The sequence below is a fragment of the Lissotriton vulgaris genome, chromosome 4_1 (assembly GCF_964263255.1).
Source record: "Lissotriton vulgaris chromosome 4_1, aLisVul1.2, whole genome shotgun sequence".
Classification (NCBI taxonomy): domain Eukaryota; kingdom Metazoa; phylum Chordata; class Amphibia; order Caudata; family Salamandridae; genus Lissotriton; species Lissotriton vulgaris.
Genome location: NC_141691.1, coordinates 979,392,461 through 979,412,307, shown reverse-complemented (window position 1 = coordinate 979,412,307; position 19,847 = coordinate 979,392,461). Strand labels below are relative to the sequence as shown.

At 46.1% G+C, this 19,847-nt stretch overlaps 1 protein-coding gene across 2 annotated transcripts in view; it reads left to right on the top strand.

Moving 5' to 3' along the window:
- The window catches only part of ZNF407 (zinc finger protein 407), a 1,778,346-nt gene that overhangs the window by 48,234 nt on the left and 1,710,265 nt on the right, over window positions 1-19,847 (top strand). The window contains exon 2 of one of the 2 annotated variants that reach the window (XM_086965237.1): window positions 5,590-5,686. The gene's annotated coding sequence lies outside the window, so the exon portion shown is untranslated. The remainder of the gene's footprint in view (window positions 1-5,589; window positions 5,687-19,847) is intronic. The other variant, XM_086965238.1, reaches the window with a different exon arrangement.

The window sequence follows — 19,847 nt, the reverse complement described above, 5'->3', positions numbered from 1 at the left end:
ACATTGCTCGGGGGCCAATTTGAAGCCGACCCCGAGGCTGTGTCTGTTCCCCCCCCTCGTGTTGCAGTTAAGGGTACCATTACATCTCATCCAATCTGTCTTCCCCCTACCACCCCGCCCATATGAATCAACCAGCAAAAGTAAGAATGGATCGCCACCACCAGTTTCCCCCTCCCTCCCCAGAACTGTTAACAGAATAAACAACCATAATAAAAAATGTGAGAACTTGAGTAGTCGCCGCGCGGGGCAAACCACCCCACGCATAGACTGGTGGGGACTACGGGTCCTGGGATGCGGACCGCGCGGCATTTCAGCAGTAGTAATATAAAGTCATTGGAACTAAAAGGCACTTACAGTTCGTCTCTGAACACCCAGCGTTAGGCAACCGCCTGAGCGGGGAGGACGTCAGCAGTCGAAGCAGGGTAGATTCCACCCCCCCAGCCAGGGGGAGCCGGCCCTTATCTCCGCGGCATCTCCCCAGGGTAGGAAATTAAGTACTTGCTCGTCAGGCAGTTCCATCAGCGGTTTTTCTTGCTTGTGTTCTGCGACCAAGGCGAGGTGGAAGCCGTACCATCCGGTGGGGTCCCCGATGCGCCCGGCACTGGGTCTCCCTCCTCTGCCGGCAAACCCAGTAGGCGTAGACCTTCTCCCAGGGTGGTGAGGTGGTGTCGTTTGTTGTGCATTTCGAAGCTGAGCCCAAAGGGATAGGTCCACTTATATTTTATTCCGTCGTCATGAAGCTTGGATGTGACAGGGCGCAGAGTTGGTCTTCTCGCCAGGGTCGATGGTGCGATGTCTTGGAAGACGGAGCAGGTAAAGTTCTGGAAGGAGACCGACTCCTTCGCCCTTGCTGCCTGCAAGACCTTTTCTTTCACTTTAAACGAGTGGAATTTCGCCAGGACATCCCGAGGCTGCCGCCGATCCCCTTTCGGCGGAGGGCCTCTCTGTGCACCCTGTCAAGCTTTATTTTGAGCACCGTGGGGTGTAAGATTTCCGCGAAGAGACCCTCCACGAATTCCTCCAGGTCAGGCCCCTCCGCGCCCGCGATTCTCCAAGTCTTCGGTCTTCAGTTGTGTTTGCAGGAGCTGGTCTTTCAGAGACCGGATGTCGTCTTGGCATTCCCCCATCGCTTGCTTATGCGTTTGATGATTGGCCTCCAAGTCAAGCACTCGTGTACCCACTGAGTCCACATCACGTTGAAGTGTGGCCATGCGCTCCGTGATGTCCGAACGCAGCTGGTCGATGGATGATTTCATGTCCCGACTCAGTTCCTTCCGCAATTCTGACTTGAAATCTTTAAACATAGACTGGAGGTCCACCTTAGAGAGGGCCATGTTTGCCTTTTCTGTAGAGCCCCGAAGAGCTGGCCTGGCGTCAGCTATATGAAAAAATCTGAGACCCTGCCAGTTCCTTTATTGGTGCCCTTCGGAGGCATAGGGGTAGGGTCGCTCTCCTCGTCGCTCCCACGTGTGCCAGAGTAGATTCTCGTGCTCTTCAGCTTGCGCAGTGAGAGAGGGCAGCAGCCGACAGCTCTTCTGTAGCTATATAGCACTTTCTGGTAGGCCCGTCGCCCACTGTCTAGAGGATGCCTCCCAGTTTTTGCAAGTCGTCAGGCTGTGTGGTTCGTAGCTGCCATTGTTTCCCGGCACGGGCCCTATCGGTATCGCTCCCCCCTCTGGCCTCGGCATCAAGCAGGGTTGGGGCCGCTAGATGACTTCAGCCCTGCCCATTCGCGCTCACCACAGTCATTAGAGCGAGGCTTTAAAGTGCAGGGGCGCCGCAGAGCCCCACAAGGCTGTTGCTCGGTCAGGAAGTCCCAACGGCCGCCATCTTGGAGTCAGGCAACCGGGGTGCCGTCTCCGTGCACCCGACAGTCAACCAGCCGGCACTCTGACATCAGAGGGGGCCCATGGCTCCTGAAAGCACCGCCGGGCCGTCGCTCACCTCCCGACACTTGCAGCTTGAAGCCTGTGTTCCCGGCGGCCGACCCGATTCACTCGTCAGCCGCCATTTTGCGAGCGGGGTCCGGCGCCAAACAGGAGGAGCGGAATGTGGAGCCTTGGCGCCCCTACGATCGCAGGAGAGGCAGATTGAGGCTCCCCAGACGGTCCGCCCTCAGCCGCGCTTCAGAGCAGCGATAATTGTTCCAAGACGCCTACTGGTAAGCTCGCTGAGTGCCGCGCGGACCAGGAGCTGAAGCAGGTCACGTCTGCTCGGCCAGCTTGCCTGGCCACGCCTCCCCAATCATTCACTCCATATTTTAATGAGGTCAGAGGAGGACTGGCTTCCCTTCATGGAAAATGGTGTTCCTTTAAAATGAAAACGTGAACATTTGCAAATGTATATTTGTATAAAAATTTGACAAGCAGAAACTTCCAAGTGGATCAATTAAATGTGAAAAGTTTTGGCTTGTGAAGTTGAGATTTCCCGGATTACTCTTTAGGCCTTTTGCTGGAAATATGCTTCATATCTGGGAGTATTCAAGCTGGAGGCAAGTTTGGACTTTCTAATGTGTGTTTTGCACACCTGGCGATAGATCTATATCTATATCTATATCAGAATCCACAAAGACCGCGAAGACAGTGTCACCCTTCTCGCAGCAACGTAGACACGGACCAAGGATTTGTGCAAGGTATTTTTATTTCCTGCTTGTTACCGCCATAACGTTTCACCTCATATATATATATATATATGGGATATTTTTGTGTTAGATTTGCAGTAAGATATCAATGCTTGATTTGTCTTGTCTTTTGATTTTAAGAATTTTGAGATTATGAATGGAGTTAGAGTTGAAGTACATGAAAGAGTGAATGCACTGTGAGTTGAAGAAGCGTGTGAGAGAAAAAGTGGTTAAAAGTAGATGGTTAGGTGAGAAAGTGTATATTTGGTGAGATTAAGGCTAGCTAAGACTGACATCTAACTTTGCTAATATCAATATGGGATACGATCTAAGGATCACTGATAATGGCAATCCTTGGTGCTTCTTGTCCTAGGACAACCTGACCCGCCTGGTACTACATGAGTCCCATCAGTGTTTTATTTATTTTATTTTATTTTGGAGATTTATAGAGCACATGGCTGCCCGAAAGCGTCCCAGCGCTATCTGAAATCCACTATGATCTCCAGAGGAGGGGACAGGCGGGTAGAAGAAGAGGTCAGGGGAACAGCCATGTCTTCAAGGATTTGCGGAATGATAGGAGATTAGGTTGGGCCCGCAGGTCTGGTGGAAGAGTATTCCACATCTTGGACGCCTGAAATGAGAACTGCCGGCCTCCAAAGCGTGTCTTTTTGATCTTGGGTATTTTGGTCAGATGGGCGTTGGTTGAGCGCAAGGTTCTGTTTGTCGTATGGGGAGTCACGAGATCTTTCAGGACCGGGGGGGCTTTTCAATGCAGGATTTTGTGGGTTAGGCACATGGCCTTGAAATGCACCCTTTGTTCCACCGGAGTTCTTTGAGTGCAGGTTTGGCCGAGCAGCGTTTTTTGGTGCACGTGAGAATACGGGCGGCCGCATTTTGCACCACCTGCAGCCTAGAGATGACTTTTTTTGGGGAACCAAGATATAAGGCGTTGCCGTAGTCAAGTCTAGACAGTATGAGGCCCTGAATGAGCAGTTTTCTTGACTGGAATGGGAGGAGTGGGAGAATCTTACGGATGGAGCGAAGCAGGCCAAAGCATGTTCCTGCAGTTTTCTTGGCCTGCGTATTGAGGGTGAGTTTGTCATCCAGCCAAATCCCTAGGCTTTTGATATCAGTTTTGGGAATTGGTGGTGGGCCCATACTGGGGGGCCATAGAGACTCCGGGCGAAAGTGGGACTGGTTGCCCAGTACCATTAGCTCGGTTTTTTCCCCGTTGAGCTTTAAGTGGGAATCACTCATCCAGCTGACTATATTCTCCAAACAGGAATACAGATCGATGGTGGGGGGTTCTGACTGGCTGAGGGAGACAACCAGCTGTGTGTCGTCCGCGTAGGTCAGGAGTTTAATCCCATAGGGGACGACAATTTGTTCAAGAGGTGCCATGTATACGTTGAAGAGTGTAGGGCTCAATGAAGAGCCCTGGGGCACTCCGCAACGTATCGGGTTTCCCTAGAGATGCAGTCTCCCTCCGCCACCTGAAAGGAGCGGTTGTGGAGGAAGGATTTTAGCCTTTCGAGGGCCGTCCCAGTGATGGCGAGGTTTTCCAGGCGTTGGGCCAAGATGCTATGGTTAACGGTGTCGAATGCTGCGCTGAGGTCCAGGAGGATCACTGCCACTGATCCTCCTGCATCGATGATTTTCCTGGTTTCTTCGACTACCGCTACCATCGCCGTTTCTGTCCCTTGGCCCGGGAGGAAACCGGTTTGAGAGGTTTTTAGCAGCTCGTTGGACTCCAAGTAATGTGAGAGCTGGGAGTTGATGTATTTTTCCGCCAGTTTACTAATGCCTGGGAGGAGTGATATCGGTCTGAAGTTAGCCAGGTTGTCCGGGTCGAGGTTAGGTTTTTTTATAAGTGCCTTCACCACCGCTTTTTTCCAACTTATGGGCACAGTACCGGATTCAAAGGAGGCGTTTAGTAGGTTGGTCATGAGTGGTAGGATGCTCGGGGCAACCTGCTTCAGATGTCTCACGGGGGCTGGGTCATGAGGCGATCCACTTTTGAGGGCTTGTAGTATAGAACCAAGAGTTTCCGCGTTGACGAGACATCTCCAATATTGTTGTAAAAGGGCTCTCATCCTGTCTTAGGTTTTGTCTGAACATCATATAAACTTGTATGTTCTCTGTATACCTTAAAATAAACCCAACAAAGGCTTATTTAGGCCCTCGTGAGGGGAAGCACACTTCAAACTTACTTGAAAGACCCCCTCAATAACATGAATTTGGAAACGTTTGTTGCTCTAGCTCTTATCTTGCACCAAGTATAATAAAGGCTTCTACCTTTTGGTCTGTACTGCGCTTCATGAGCTGTGTTTAAAAAAGAAATATTTAAAAAAAACGAGCAGACTGTAGTTGCAGTTGGCAGTCTATGCATAATCGAGCCTTTCCTCTTGCATTACACTTTCCAGCCCATGTAATTGCGCTATCACTCAACAGCATGGCCACACCCTGTTAACTGCCATCTACGAGTACTCGCTCACAAAACTAAATACTGTAGACCATACAAACAACCTGACCTGATCATCTTTCAGAGGAAGCTCAAACACATCAATGCAATGGCAGTGGTTCTCTCTCCAGCACAAAGCTGATCAAAGTCTTATGTGGGACGAAATACTGATGTTTAAATTCACATTTTGTTCATGGTTGACATTGCTTAAACTGTGCGATAAACTTTTTTTTTTACTTGTTGGAAATATGATCTAATTGGATGGACTTTAACTTTTTATTTTTGATAAGGAGCTAATTCTGTTACTTATCCATACTGTGTGAATGAACAGTTACCAAAAGATGTTGTACTTTCCCACATTTTGAGATGTAATATACCAGCGCATGTATAGCTAGCACTTCAAGGGTTGGCTTGAATAAAAGTTAGAGAAGGCAATTTCTGTACATTTTGCTTCATCTGTTTTTGATAACTTTTCAAATGTCTTTTTTTACTCTTTTTCGTAAACCAGAGCAGATGGTGGTTATGGTTACTGTAAAGATGAAGACCACACTGTACAAAGCACGTATATCAACCTGACTCTTATTCCGGACTGCCCCCCGAACCAGGTAGATATATTTTTTACTTGTCACTGCAGAATAATATTAGCCTGCTGCAGTCGCCTTGCTTTGGTTGCCTGCATTTTGTGCGTTTGTTCAATTAATATGATTTGTTCTGTTGTCTTACTGTTGAAAGTTTAATTTCAGACTGTGGATCCCAACATATGAATGTGGGTATGCAATCCAATCCAGTCTAGCCTAGTCCCCAAATGATGTGTGTCCCAACTAAATTTTGCAAAGCGACTGATGTATTAATCAGTGACATTACAACATGGTCATTTGCAAGGAGTCGCAAATACCTTTGGCTTATAAATTGTTATGCCGCAGAAGTCCGCATTATACAACTCCCTGTGAACGCGTCATATTGTAAGGACGGAGTCCTGCCGGAACAGTTCCTGCCTTTACATTCACTGAATGTCGACTTTAAAGGAACCTGGCTCCCTTCAAATGAAAAAGTCATTTAATTAATGACATGCGGGCTTCTATACTACGGCTCAAAAGTCGTAAAGACACATGTACCCCATATCTGTACCACAACTCACTCATCTGTCTTAATCTTTCACTTGACTGCCCTGTCTCTGCCGAGGTGTTGCAGGGACTGGGATGCAATCACAATGGTGCAACTCTAAAAATGATAAAAGTAGCAAACTCAAAAATGTATGCACTGAGAAACCCTTTCTGATTAAAAGGTATAGTGAAAAAAGGTATGACAGTGATGACAAAGCACAAACCGACAACAGACTAGTTATCAGCCACCCCCCATATATGTATGCATGAAAAACAAATAAGGATTATGAGCCACATTAAGGAAGCTATTTTGGAGTGAAATCCTGCGATTCGCTAAATCTCAGGCTTTGTGACGACGTAACAATGTGTCACAAGGCACAAAGGGTACTTTGCGAGTTAAAACTACATTTCCAAAATATTTCTGACTTACAAGATGCACTTTGCAGTTGCGGCTCCTCCGCTAAGGCGGTGGTGCATCGCCCTACTGCTTTTTAGCTGTAAATAAAGGGAAAATAAAGGGAAAATAAAATGATAATAACTAGCGTTATCATTTTATTTTCTCCTACTTCCACAGCTTTGTGTGAGGGAGTGGGGCAGGGGAGTTGTGGCACCCTCCTAAGTTACAGCCTGAGTGGAGAACATGCCCAGGCTCCCAGTTAGTGTCTAAGCACCGAAACACGGCATTCAGACCAATCATAACACTGCTAAGGTAGGATTGTGATTGGCTGACTGGAAGCCTAAGGCTAGCGAGGGACGGTTACTGAGGAGAGACGGGTCGAGAAAGCAGCGAGAAGGTATTTATTTATTTTTTTTAACACCCGCTTACCCTGCATCCTCCCACCCCCCACCTCCCACCCCTGCCCCCATACCATTGATCCGTGCTGGCCGCCACTGGCACTTTGTAACCCATACGAAATTGCAAAGAAAGGCAGTTTGAAACGGGCTCCCAACTTCTGCTTTGTGAGTCGATATGCAGTAATTAGTGACAGAAATTGAAGATGCAAATCACTGATGTATTGCCAGAACTCGAATGGGGGTGGTAAAACACTCCTAAAGCGGTGCTCTTCACGAAGGACATCTTCAACCTTGTCCATGTCAGTGGTGGGCGAGGGACATAGTGATCAGCAGTGATCAAGGAAATTGCTATTAACCTGCTTTGTTACAAGAGGGTGTGGTGCATCGCTGAAGGCCCGAGCCTATAGCTGCCAACTGTTCAGTTTTTGCCGGGACAGTCCCAGCAAGTTGGAGACTGTCCCGGGTAATTCGATATCCCGAGACAGTCTCAGCAGTGCATCTGCATTATAGTGTCCGAAACACTGCAGCCTGTGTGTGGCAGCTGGCTGCACGTCAACTGTGGCCTGCGCATGCTGCTCCCGCAGGTTTAGGGCGCTCGCAGCTGAGCTATGCCATGGGCTTCTGGCAGTCTGCTCACTGCTTTACAACATTGTATCTATCTCATGATGAGATTCCATCCCTGCGTGGCTGAGTCAGACAGCCTGCTGCCTGAGCAGTGCCCAATGAGACCACTAGGTCCAGTCAGGTGGTAAGTCTGTCCGCTTGTGGTAATGCCGGGAGATGCCACGTCTAACTGGGGGAGATAAGTTGTGAGCTGGCTTCTGCTGGCTACAGATTTGCCGCGGGTGGTGCCGGTAGCAAGCATGGTGTTAGGCCACCAGCCCTGCTGCTGCTTGCACCAGCCCGGCCAGACCCCCACGGCCTGAAATGCCCAGCAAAGGATGTAGAAACCTCGGGGTAGTCTGGAGCCGCAGAGGCCATCTGGATGGCTTGGCGTAGCGGTAGACGCCAAGAAAGCGGTAACTTGTGATGGAAACCATGGAGAACAAGGTCATGGGGCACCAAAAAAATTGTGTTGCGCTGGGTGCTATCTGCTGGTCCTGAGAGAGTGAGTAAGTAATGTCTGTCACTGTGCTGTTTGAGATTGATAGTTTTGTTCAGTTGGGAAGGTGTTATCAGTCTTGGCTGTATGTATGTATGAACTTTAGTAACACATTGCTTATTTTATTTATTGCAAGTGACAACCCATGACAGTATTTTAAGTAGGCGAAGTAAAAAGTATGCTAATTATCTGGTTTGGGCAGAGTAGGTGGAACTTTGGGGCAGTGGGTGTAGTACTTTTTCAAGTAAGTAATTGATAGCTGTGCTACAAAGCGTCTCTGGAATTTCTTTTCAAATGTTGACAACTATGCGAGCCAGATGCCTGTCTCTGTCTCTGGCTCACCTCGAGGTCCTCTTGGACCCCCAACTGCAATACAAGCCAAGCTTTCATATGGCTTCTGCCTGCCCCTATTCTCTAACCTCTTGCACAAAGAATTAAAGATGGAGCATTAACTTTTGATGTAAAAGAGGAGAGGGAGAAAGAGATAACCATCTAGTTGCTGAATTGCGCAATGTGAAACCAGAAAACCTACAGCCATTCTTGTCTTGATCAAATTATATGATACTAGACAAATAATGGCATTCTCTTGAGGGCGTGAGGAGGCATGATTGTTCCTAAGTTCATCTTTAAAAGCTATCACTTAAAAAAAATGTCAAAGCAGTGATCTAATCTGTTTTACTAAGGTGTACCTCTTTTGCATACTAAAGAAATACAGTTTCTGAATTTTGAAGAGACTTTGCCACATGGTTTTTGTTACAAGATTTGTATGCCAAACATTTTCATGGCTTGGCCCGTGCTCCTAGAGCCAAGTCAGACTCTCTGGCTTTGCACTACCTGTTAGATAATTGGCCACCCACCTATATGCGTTACCCTTGAACCGAGTGTGGTCGTGATCTTTTCCAACCACCTAGCACTATGAGCTCATTCTGATGGATAATTTTAACTGCAGATTTCTCACCTTGTGAGTATCTTTAAGCGCCAACTGTATTCGGAAAGTTGAAGTGTCCCCTCGCCATAGATCTGCTCCATGTGACCCAGATATTTTGACCCAGCATTTAACACTGGAGAGCTTAGTGGTACATGCGCCCACTAGTAAAGTAAATCTCATCACTTTTAAAACGCTCCCAGTGAAATGAATGAACACTTTTGGCATGTTTATGTTCTCCTTGGTCAGTCTTTCCCTCATCCTGAGAGGTCAGTTAATGTGAGCTGTCTACAAGGTTATTAAACCAATGCAGTTTGGAACATGATGGGTGAGATCTTATCTTTTGTCCCAGAAGACCTTCGACCTTCACTAGCCTGAACCATTGAAGATGGTTGGGATGTGGCCACATTCGTCATCTGCTCAGAGCTGAAAACCACAGATAGTCTAGGCAGGGCTATGGGAAATGGAGTGGTGCTGAGAGTGGTGAATGAGGCCCACAGGCTTTTACGGGGACATCAGGCGTCCTAAATGCACATGCCTTTCGACCGCTAACACCTGGTTGTTGAAAAGAGGGACTCAGCCTTAGAACGTTTTAAAGAATGCTGAGCCTTGGAATATTTTCAGGGCCTCTAAGCTATGTTATGGCAATCCCCACAACATTTTGTATAACCTTTTATGGGCTATGCCAGGTGCTTGGTGTATCGAAAGGGCCAGCACCCGCTGCCCCCACAACAGGCTTTCCAGCCCTTGTGAGGTCAGGGCTGTGGATCTGATAAACAACGGCATGGTCATCGGGGATAGCATTCCTGCCAATCTTTTGCCTCTTTAGCAACAACCAAAAAAAAGCCTCTTTAGTGTGCCCTTGGCAGACCACAGCCATCTATTTGAGGGATGATCAGTCACTTCTTGCAGGGGTGGAAACTTCACATGTGATAAAGGAGTCCTGCAGATTGTCCAAAGGAGTTACGTTCTGCAGTTCATTTTCGGTCTACCACACCAGCCACCTATAGGGGAATGCCTATTGGAGGACCACCTGTCTGTTTAGTACAAGCTCCTTCGGTCAAAAAAGCCATAGAGAGGGTGCCGGCCTCTGAAGAGAGTGTAACAGGTGTTTATTCCTGGGACATCCTCATGCCAAAAAAGTATGGAGGCAGCAACCTTATCCTGGATTTTTGCCCCCTCAGCACCTTCATGTGTAAAGAAAAAAATCAAGCTGCTCACCACGTCCCAGGTTTTATCTGACCTGGATTTCGGTGACTGAATGGAGGTGCTGGGTGTTCACAGAGGTGATGGTGGTGGTTACGGCTTATCTTCGGAGGATCAGGGTACCAGTTTCCCTCTACCTCAACAACTGTAGGTGGGCTCGCCACAGTCAGTCGCGAACCATCTCCAGATGACCGCAAACCATAGACCTCATTTGGGCTCTCCATCAACCTGCTGAAGTCACACCTGACTCCTTTGCAGAAACACCCCTTCATAGGAGCCATCCTGGATAAAGTGCGCCTTTTTACCTCTGTACTAACGAATGCAGGACATTCTCGCTATGATCGTGATGTTTCAACTTCTGTTCTGGGTTACAGTGAGGTTTGATGGATTTCCCCAGAGAGCTCTCTTTCGAAGACTCATTCAGCATAGAATGAAGTATGAGAATTCTGAATGCCTTCCAGCTACTTCTTCTCCTGCCTTGAGTTCTGAAGAAAATCAGGAATGACCAGGGCAAAGTCAACCCAATGGGCAAGGAGAGTGTGTTACCTGGAACTGAGCATTTGGCCTCTGATCAGGCTTCCGATGACTGATAATCTCCTGTCACAGCACGAGTTGCAGGTTCTTGTACCCAGACCTGCGCACTCTGCACCTACGTGCGCGGAGATTGAGTGATGGCAACTGAGTTCTTTTGACATCCCACCCCAGGTTGTTAATTTCATCCGACTGCTTGGTACCCTGCCACATAATCTGTATATGCAAGGTGCTGGGACAAGTTTTTGGTGCGGTACCAGCATTTAGACCCGATGCAGGGAAAACTATTGGATGTATTGTTATTAGCTTTGTTTTTGGCCCAGCAAGGCCTTGCTCTGGGCATAGTTAAAGGTTACCTTTCAGCATTTTATATTTGTTGCACCAACAATCCTTATTCAGATAACTGGGTCTGATGTGATTTCTAAAACGTTTGCAACAGATTTCTGCCAACACCGTTTGTAATTACACAGTGGGACCTACATTTAGACCTCACCTTTCTGATGTGTACCCCTTTTGAACCAATGCAGTTGGTCATTGTATGTACTCACCTTAAAAATGGTCTTATTGATCATGATAACCTCCTCACATCTCGTGAGTGAACTTCCGACCTTTTAGTCAAGCCACCTTATGCTACCGTTTTCCGGACAGAAGGACTAGAGCTGTGTTCCTACGGAAGGTGATTATGCCTTTTCTCAGCAGACAAGCCATCACTGCTGTCTTTCTTTGCTGTGCCTCATTCCTCGAAAGAGGAAGAGTAAACCCATGGTCTGAATCCCAAGCAAGCACTCCACTTTTATGTTGATCATACCAAGTAACATTGGGTGGAAAATCAGCTCTTTGGGTATTTTCTAGGGCAATGAAGGAGAACACAGTGCAAAAATAGACCATCTCTCAATGGATAGTTCTCTGCATTACGATCTGCTGCGCACTGGCTAAGAAGCTGCCTCCCGAATGCCTTCGGGCTCATTCCACTAGAGCTGAAGCTGCTACCACTACATTGGCATGCAAAGTGCCTGTCCTGGATATTTGTCAGACAGTTTTGTGGGCATTGGTACACATGTTCATGAAACACAGATGCCTTGACAGTCAGATTTGTCGAGTTGGGCAATTTGCCCTCTTGATCCAGCAGGACTTTTTAGTTTGAGCCATTCCACAGACCCGACTCAACACCTTATTTATTCATAAGGTAACTCTATGGTTTTTATTCATCAGAAGAACAAGTTACTCACTTTCAGTAGCAATCTTTCTGGCGGATACTCTAACCTCAGATTCCTCACCGTCCTCCCATGTCGGTCTGTGGCATGGTCTTTTCTGTCTGAAAGGACCCCAGTTTAGACATCTGCACACTTGGTTTTCAATTGATGAATAGGCTCCTCGTCAGAGGACACAAACTGATTAATGCACGAAATTGATGTCTGCGTACATTGGTGGAGCTAATGTGTAGTTTCTTTCATCACTTCCGGAACACAGTGGGTTCACATGGAGTCAAACGGCGCCAGAACCGGCGTGCAGGAGTACTATGATTTTTCAGACCCAGTGTGGCGCCTGGGGATATTCACAAGGTTGGGAATCTGTGGTTAGAGTATCCTCCATAGAGGTTGTTATCAAAGGTGAGTACCTCGTTTTTTTTAATTCAAAGTGTTGTGATGTGCACGGTCTACACTCTTACAATACACAAATCATACACAGTATGCTCCCTTTTCTAGTTCCCATTCCTTTAGATGGAGAACACCATGTGGACATTCAAATAATAACTTAACATCAAAGCTGGACAGGGCTTTTATTCCACCGGGCATTTCCCTGTTGGACAGGAGCCCCTGGAGGTCGGGTTTGAAAGCCCAGGGCTGCTCCTCGTGCCTCTCTCTATCCCCAGCCCCTACAGTTAACTGCTACAGGCACAGGGAGCATGCAGCAGAGAGAGCAGGAGGGGAAGGTAGACCGCAAGCGATCAGAGAGGGGCAGAGAATGGATGGATGGAAAGGGCGCGAGGGATAGCTTAAGAAGGCAATGGGAGTGAGGCAGGCTTGAGCATTTTTGTCAGGGCTGCTTTTATTTCCCCAGTCCGGACATGCCCGAAGGACCTTTTCCAGGCCGCACACATTAGTCAGTGATGTGCAGCACTTTACTTCCATTCAGATAAAATGTTACTCGTATTCATTGCTTCTGCAGAGATGTGTAGTCCGATTTCATATCCGCCATATATGCACATAACATACAAGCCTACCTGCTTAAAACACGCCCCGTTCTTTCGATATCACACATTCCATCTTCCGTATCAATCGACCCTTTAAAGTGAGTTAAGTAAAAGGCATAAATTGTTGTTCCAGTTTTGTAGTACTTTACTGCCGGTTTTATAGCTAAAAAATTACACTTAACAATAAATATGATGTTGAATTTATATATCGAGCCTCTTTTCCTTTGATGTGGCACAGCAAATCTAATTTCTACGGAGTTGTAAAGAAAATTCATTATAACGGCCTTCGTTGCAAGAAATGGCTTCATTGTGATTAGTTACGCTGATAGTAAAACAAGCTTTTTAAAAATGGCACAAGATACATGGCTGGGATTTCATGTGTCTGCTTTTAATGGGGTAAAATGGATGCTTCTAACAACTTTGCTGGTCTTTTTTTTCTTACCTGGCACCTTTTTGTCTGCAGAAATTCATGATCCAATAAAACCATCATAGATTAAAATTTTAGAATAAGAAATATTTTCATGGATAATATTTTAATTTATTTCTCTGCTCTTATTACTTATGTTAATATATTTTGTAGTTGTAAATAAGAGTAACAGTTAGTCTCTTTAGGTTAAGACATACGTCCAGTTGCAAAAGATCTTCTTATGTTTGTTACAAAAAGCCGAAAATGTATGCCAGTAGAGATTCGATCCATTTTGACAAAACAGTGGTCCAAAGTGAGCCTTTTTTTATATCTTTCACGCTCATTACGATAATCAAATACTTTTTCCTGCTCATATGCACTGGAATCCTAGAAGGCAAATTTGTGCCTTAAATGCAACCAAAGGTGATAATGTCGGGTGTCTGGAAAACTGTGGGTACACTTGAACTGTAAGCTCCTTTAACTCGCAAAGAGCTGAGTGCTCTAGCAAAGTGCAGGACACATGGAAGCATCGTGCCATGTTGCTGTGGGAGGACTTGTCACTGTCCTTGCAGCCTGTACCTCGTCACGTATGTATCATGGTATGCCAATAAGGAACCACCGTGCCAATCTACCTGTGCAGGCAATAAATCTAAATATTACGGTAGCATTTGCAAAAGTGTCAAATCAGAATCAGGCACTTACCCATTCACTAAGGCCCGCTACGGAAAACACATGCTGCTGACCTCCAGTTAGTCCAAAAATATCCCACATCAGTAGAATCAAGGCTCAGAGGAAGAATTCCGTACCCTAACTGACAGAACAGGGTTTGTGGGGGGTTCAGCAGCAAACTTAGTATGAGAAGACAACTAATGACACAAAACAATCGAGCAACTTGTAGTGTCAATAGAGTCAACCGACAGACTAAGTTGGAGTCTTAGTTCTGGTATCATGAGCAAGTCGCCCCTCCTCCTTCAAAGCCACAGTACTGTGTCCAGCTCCTTTCGTGGTGCTTGAGGTGGCAGGATCAGGCTATAGAGATCGGCAATTCTAGTGTCTTGCAAAGGTCCATGCCAACTCTTTATTCGTTAATGGACATTCCTAAGCGCATTTGCATCTTTTGAGTCTCTGGGCACCCAGACTATTTAGTAATGCTATTTGTGGGGAAAGTGTGAGTGGTGATCCATTGTGATGGAAACTTCTACTTGCAAATACCTAACCTCCTGCGGTGCCAGACTGGATCTGGAAATGTTGGCATGGCTATCCTGCGCCATTACTGAGACTTCACCCAAACTAGTTTGTAAATGCTGCTTGCAAACCTTTTCTCACGTCTTTCTACCACATGTTTAATATTGGATAAGGCACTGCTACATCAAGTTTAGACCTCTTTTTGGGCATCACGCACGAAGCACACACTCCAATATTAGATGACACAGTCCCCAGCTCCCTTCTCAAATGCATACTGCAGAAAGAGCTTTGGAACTTGAAGAAGTGTGAAAGCACTATAGAAATAATGCAATATAATCTAGAAAATCACTCCACAGGCAGGTTTTATTATTTGATCGTAGATAGGTGGCCCCAATCCATCCTACAAAGCTTCAACAATAATACCATGGTTCTAGAGGAAAAGCATATCCGCGTGGAGAATCTGAACATTTGAAGTAACTTAAATAAACATAAAATGCTTTCGTCCCCAGAATCTCCTCTGCTTCCTGTCCCTTTGAAGGATCATATGATGGAAACTTTTTTAATTTCTTCAAATCATTGAAAAAGTATAAAATGGGGCTCAAGAGTCAGAGCTGGCATCCTTTGTGAACCAATTGGCAGTGTAAAGCTTGTGGTAGATTGTTTTAGTACTTCTAAGAAATCGGTCTGTGGCTTCCCGAGAATAGCTACCTTCTTCCTTCATCAATCACTGCTTGGGCTGCTTGAGCCACAGAAGGTTAAATGTAATGGTGTCTTGTAAAGCGCATGAATCACCCCACATGGGGTATCTCCGCGTTGTAGACCTCTGGGGAACCCATCCTGGCTTTCCCTGTGAGATGGTTCCTACTGGGTAGTATCTCCAAGGTGAAACCAGGCATCCCCGGCGTATGTTGGGGGCCGTTGTGGAGATGAGGCAAGCTAATGCCCAGAGTTGCCTAGTGTGATCCCTGGTTAGAGTAGGCACCGAGGCAAGAATTATTGAGTCCGCTGACCCTGGTCCACGACCCTGCCGCGTCGGGAATTGAACCCTGGTCCCGGGCCTTCCTCTGCTTCTGGGTCTGCCGCCTCTAACCAGTGAGCCACACCACTCCACTGGGCCTGAGGTACAGTTCATTGACAGTGTCTCTGTCTTACATGAAGTAGATTGATACATTATCTGGGTGATTAGTCTGTATTCTACTGGTCTTGGCTCTTCCCGGAGCTAGGGGAGGCTGAATGAACCTGTGGAGGGAATGTCTTAGAGTGTCACCTTTTTTTAATGGAAGATGGAGGAATGGGAGTAGTTCATGCGTGACAAAGCTGACATAGGGCTCATATACCCGATATATCATAATACCCTTCTGCTACCAAAGCCTGCTACTAAGAATGAGGAGTACCACATTATTTTTCCTACTAATGACCTTGCTTTTTAATTACACTCTTTATTATAAATACCTATAACACTTAAAGGGATGGCTTGTAAGAGTCATTGGAATCACTTACATTTCTTGTTACGGTCTTGATTTCTATGGAGATTACCTCACAATAGGTGTTCATTTTAATGCCCCAATCTCACATTTTTATTTGAACAAGACATCACTCAAGTAAACTTGAAGATGTGAGGTTATTGCTGAGGCTATTCTCTGACATACTAAAATAATAAGAATGGACAGTACGTCCTGTTAATAGTTTTGATTGAAATAATGCAGATGAATGGCTGCTTATTGGGAGGCCAGCTCGCTGTTGTGAATTAATACGGTGAGGTACAAAATATCCGAAGTTTGCTTTCATGGTGTAAAGTAACCATGATACCCATTGCGACTTGAGATTCAACAACTCATAGACTAGCTGAACTAATTTGGAATTAGTGGCCACATTTCATGCTCCGTAGTCTACACCAGTGGCTGCTGGTGAACTTTGAAAGTGGGGAGCGCAAGATCAAACTATGAGTTTGCTAGAGTGAGCGCAGTGACCAATCACAAACGCTCCACGGAAAGTTTGAGGGTGTTCGCACACAAGAATTTAAGGAATGGGGTAAATTGTGCTTTATCCAGTACGACTTCTTTAATAAATAGACAAAAAAGCAATATTTTTATAGTGGTATTTATAAAGAAACGCTCTTGAAATATTTTAGCGAATGTCTGATTTGCCAAGCAAGGCGGACTCCCCGCATTAAGTGGGTATATAGAACGGGGCTGAAATTCAACCTTTTTTAAGAATACCCGTCATTTACATATTCTGAAGGTAGCCGGTGCTTGTCCAGCACTAAATGATGGGCTTGATGTAAAGGGCATAATGCAGCTGTTGTCACTTCACATTTCATCCTCCACTGATAGATCGCTTTACTTGTCACTGTTCGATAAACGGAGAAAGGCCAGGCATTTTCACTATCCTTTTTTATTTAATAAATTGTGGCTATGTTGAAAAAGGAAGGTGCTGCAAAAAAAAAGGAAAGTATGCAATACCAAGCCCTAGAATTACATGCGAGAGACAGAGGACTAGCATCTTGTATGAGGGTAAATCAGCTTCTACTTTGGAAGGTGTTGTAAAAGCTGAGTGCATATGGAAGGAGAACACTTCTTTGGCAATCGATTGGCAACACAACCTCAATAGAACGCCACATGCCCTTGCCGAGCCAAATGCGCACACCTCGGAAATGTCCAATGTAATGCCATCTTAAGGCTCTAACACCCTCTGTTGCCCTCACCATCACTCCACCAGCAGGCTGCACAGGCAAGCATGGGTCTGAGACTTTCCTGCACTCCGCGCATCGGGGTATGGGTTGGAGGTCTGGCTATGACCACCTGAAGGGATACTGTGCCCGTGGCGGAAGTTGTGGCTTGTGTGTCGTCTTATGTGAGTACTAGCAAGGTGATTGGAGGAACAGTCGAAAGTGAAATACACTGTCCCAGGCACATTGCAAAACCCGAGCCCTGCCCTGGGCAATACATACAAGGCCCTCTTCCCCTCACAGACACAAACAGTGACAGGCATACACACAAAGGGACATCCTTGCAGCAGTCAATAGTCTTTTATTTGACTTCTCTCTTTCGCAGCTCGGGCTCATCAAGATCGTCAGCCTCTTCATCTAACCATTGCAGTGTCTATGCTGCACTTACACAATGTGCCTGCACCACAACACAGTCATTCACTATGCAGAAGTTGTATGGTGACAAACTATGATGTAGCGCCACCTGCAATGTCCATTACATTTACGGTATGAGCATGTGGCCTAGGCAAGGGTGCCCTGGCATTGTTGCATAAAATAGTAACATGATTAAACGTTTTCTCCAGGCAGCAGGCTCCAAGAGTCACAACACAGGTGCACCAGGTTTCTAAAATTGAACCAGTGATCGCTACCCTTACTGTGCCACTGTCACTGTGCTCGCCTTTGTCCAGGGTTGCCCCAGGGAGCTCAACTTTCCTCCGGCTTGTACTTGTGTTGATGTTTTTTACGTCGAGCCTATGCTAAAGACCTATTATAAACTTGGAGTGGGCTTACGGTCCGCCCACTGCTTACCTTTGGTTATCTTTATTATCACTCTAAATTGCCTGCCTCTTATTCAGTGACTTTCCTTCCTCTTCTTGGGTTTGTCCCTCCCCCTGAGCGCTGCTTCTTAATGATTTAAAAAAAAAATCTTTTTATTGGTATTTATACAGGTGTCGGGGGGGGGGGGGGGGGGGGGGGGGGGAAATCCGTACCATAAGTGAAGCGCGGTAAGAGGGCAGTCATTACAGCATATCAAGACATCATAGGTATAATGTCGCCAGTGCCTCCTTCAATATCGTTTATCAATACAGAATTATGCAACTACGTACTTTCCAGTGATTACCGGCTCTTTGTAATAAACAAATCATTCAGTAGCTCAGTTTCCATTCGGAGTTAATGGTAATCTATTTTGTCTATTGTTTGTGACATCTGGTTGCCCATAAACATGTCGTTGCTGTCTACCTTACCCTTCTCTGTAACAAATCTTCAAGCAGTGCTAACACAATAAATTATACCATTTCAAAAAAGAAATCCCATTAAACAAACATACAACAAATACAAAATCTAAACCACCAGAGGTCTGCTCACCCAAGCGTGTGGCGTCAGTTTAAAACATCCTAGTCAAAGGTCGACAAAAGGGGTAAAAGGCAAGGGGGGAGGCCCCAACATCAGCAGTGAAAGAAAAAAAAAAAGGAACAGTCATGATACCTAACGGAACATCCTTAGCTATCCCTCAGAGTCGGTGGCAGAGGAGATCTGAGCTTGTTCCAGTGTATGACGTTGCTCCCACATTCTCACCATTTCTGCCCAGGGTTCTGCCAACGGTTTACGTTGTTTTGTAACCCTATTGTGTCGTAGTAAGGCTTGTTCCTCTGCTCTTGCCTAACGGGTAACGTCTTCTTCCCAAGTCACCACTAGCGGGGGATGCTTTGATTTCCAACCAAGAGCTATCCGTCTCCTAGCCAGGATGAGAAATAGATCTATAAACTTATGTCCTAGTTTTTGCGGCTTATGTCTCGGAAATAAACCAAGTGGACAATTCTATGGGGAACTGACCATGGATCTAGAGAAGACCTTATTAAGCAGATCTACAATGTTAGACCAGTAACCTACCAGCTGCCCACAAGACCAAATCATATGGTCAAAATCTGCGTCCAATGTTAAGCATCTAGCGCAGGCTTGGTCGTCTCTGCAATATACCACATTGAACCTGAGTGGAGTAAGGTAAGTTCTATGTACAATATTACATTGTATTAATTTAAAAGCTGCATTTCGGGATACCTTTTTTGCACCTCCCAAAACCCTTTCCCACTCTTTTTTTCAGTCAACTGTCTATTTAGCGCGGTCTCCCATCTCCCTAGCAAGCCAGGCAGGGATGGAGGTGTCAATCCCCTTATTGCCAAATACAACCATTTCACCATTTGCCCTGCCGAGCCCAGAGTCAATAGCGCCTGTAGGGCAGGATGAGTACCTGGTTCATTGTCTGCTACACCCCATGGTTCTGACATCGCCCCCCGAATTTTTAAGGTAGTTTAAAAACTGTCCTAATGGGAGTTTATGAGATTCCAAAAAATCGATCAATGGCAACAGTTCACCATCTCTGTAACCGTCCCCAACTGTCTGTATACCCGCCTTCTCCCATCCCACTAGTTGCTTGCCAGTAAGGGGTGGACCTCTTCCCGCCTGAGGGACAACTGTGAGTGGTACACTTGGTGCATATAGGAATGTGTCCTTGGAACGTGCTACATATCTACCCCAACAGGTCACCGCCACGGAGATCAAAACCCCCATATGATTACGTTTCTGGTGACGATTAAGCAATCTAGGGAGTA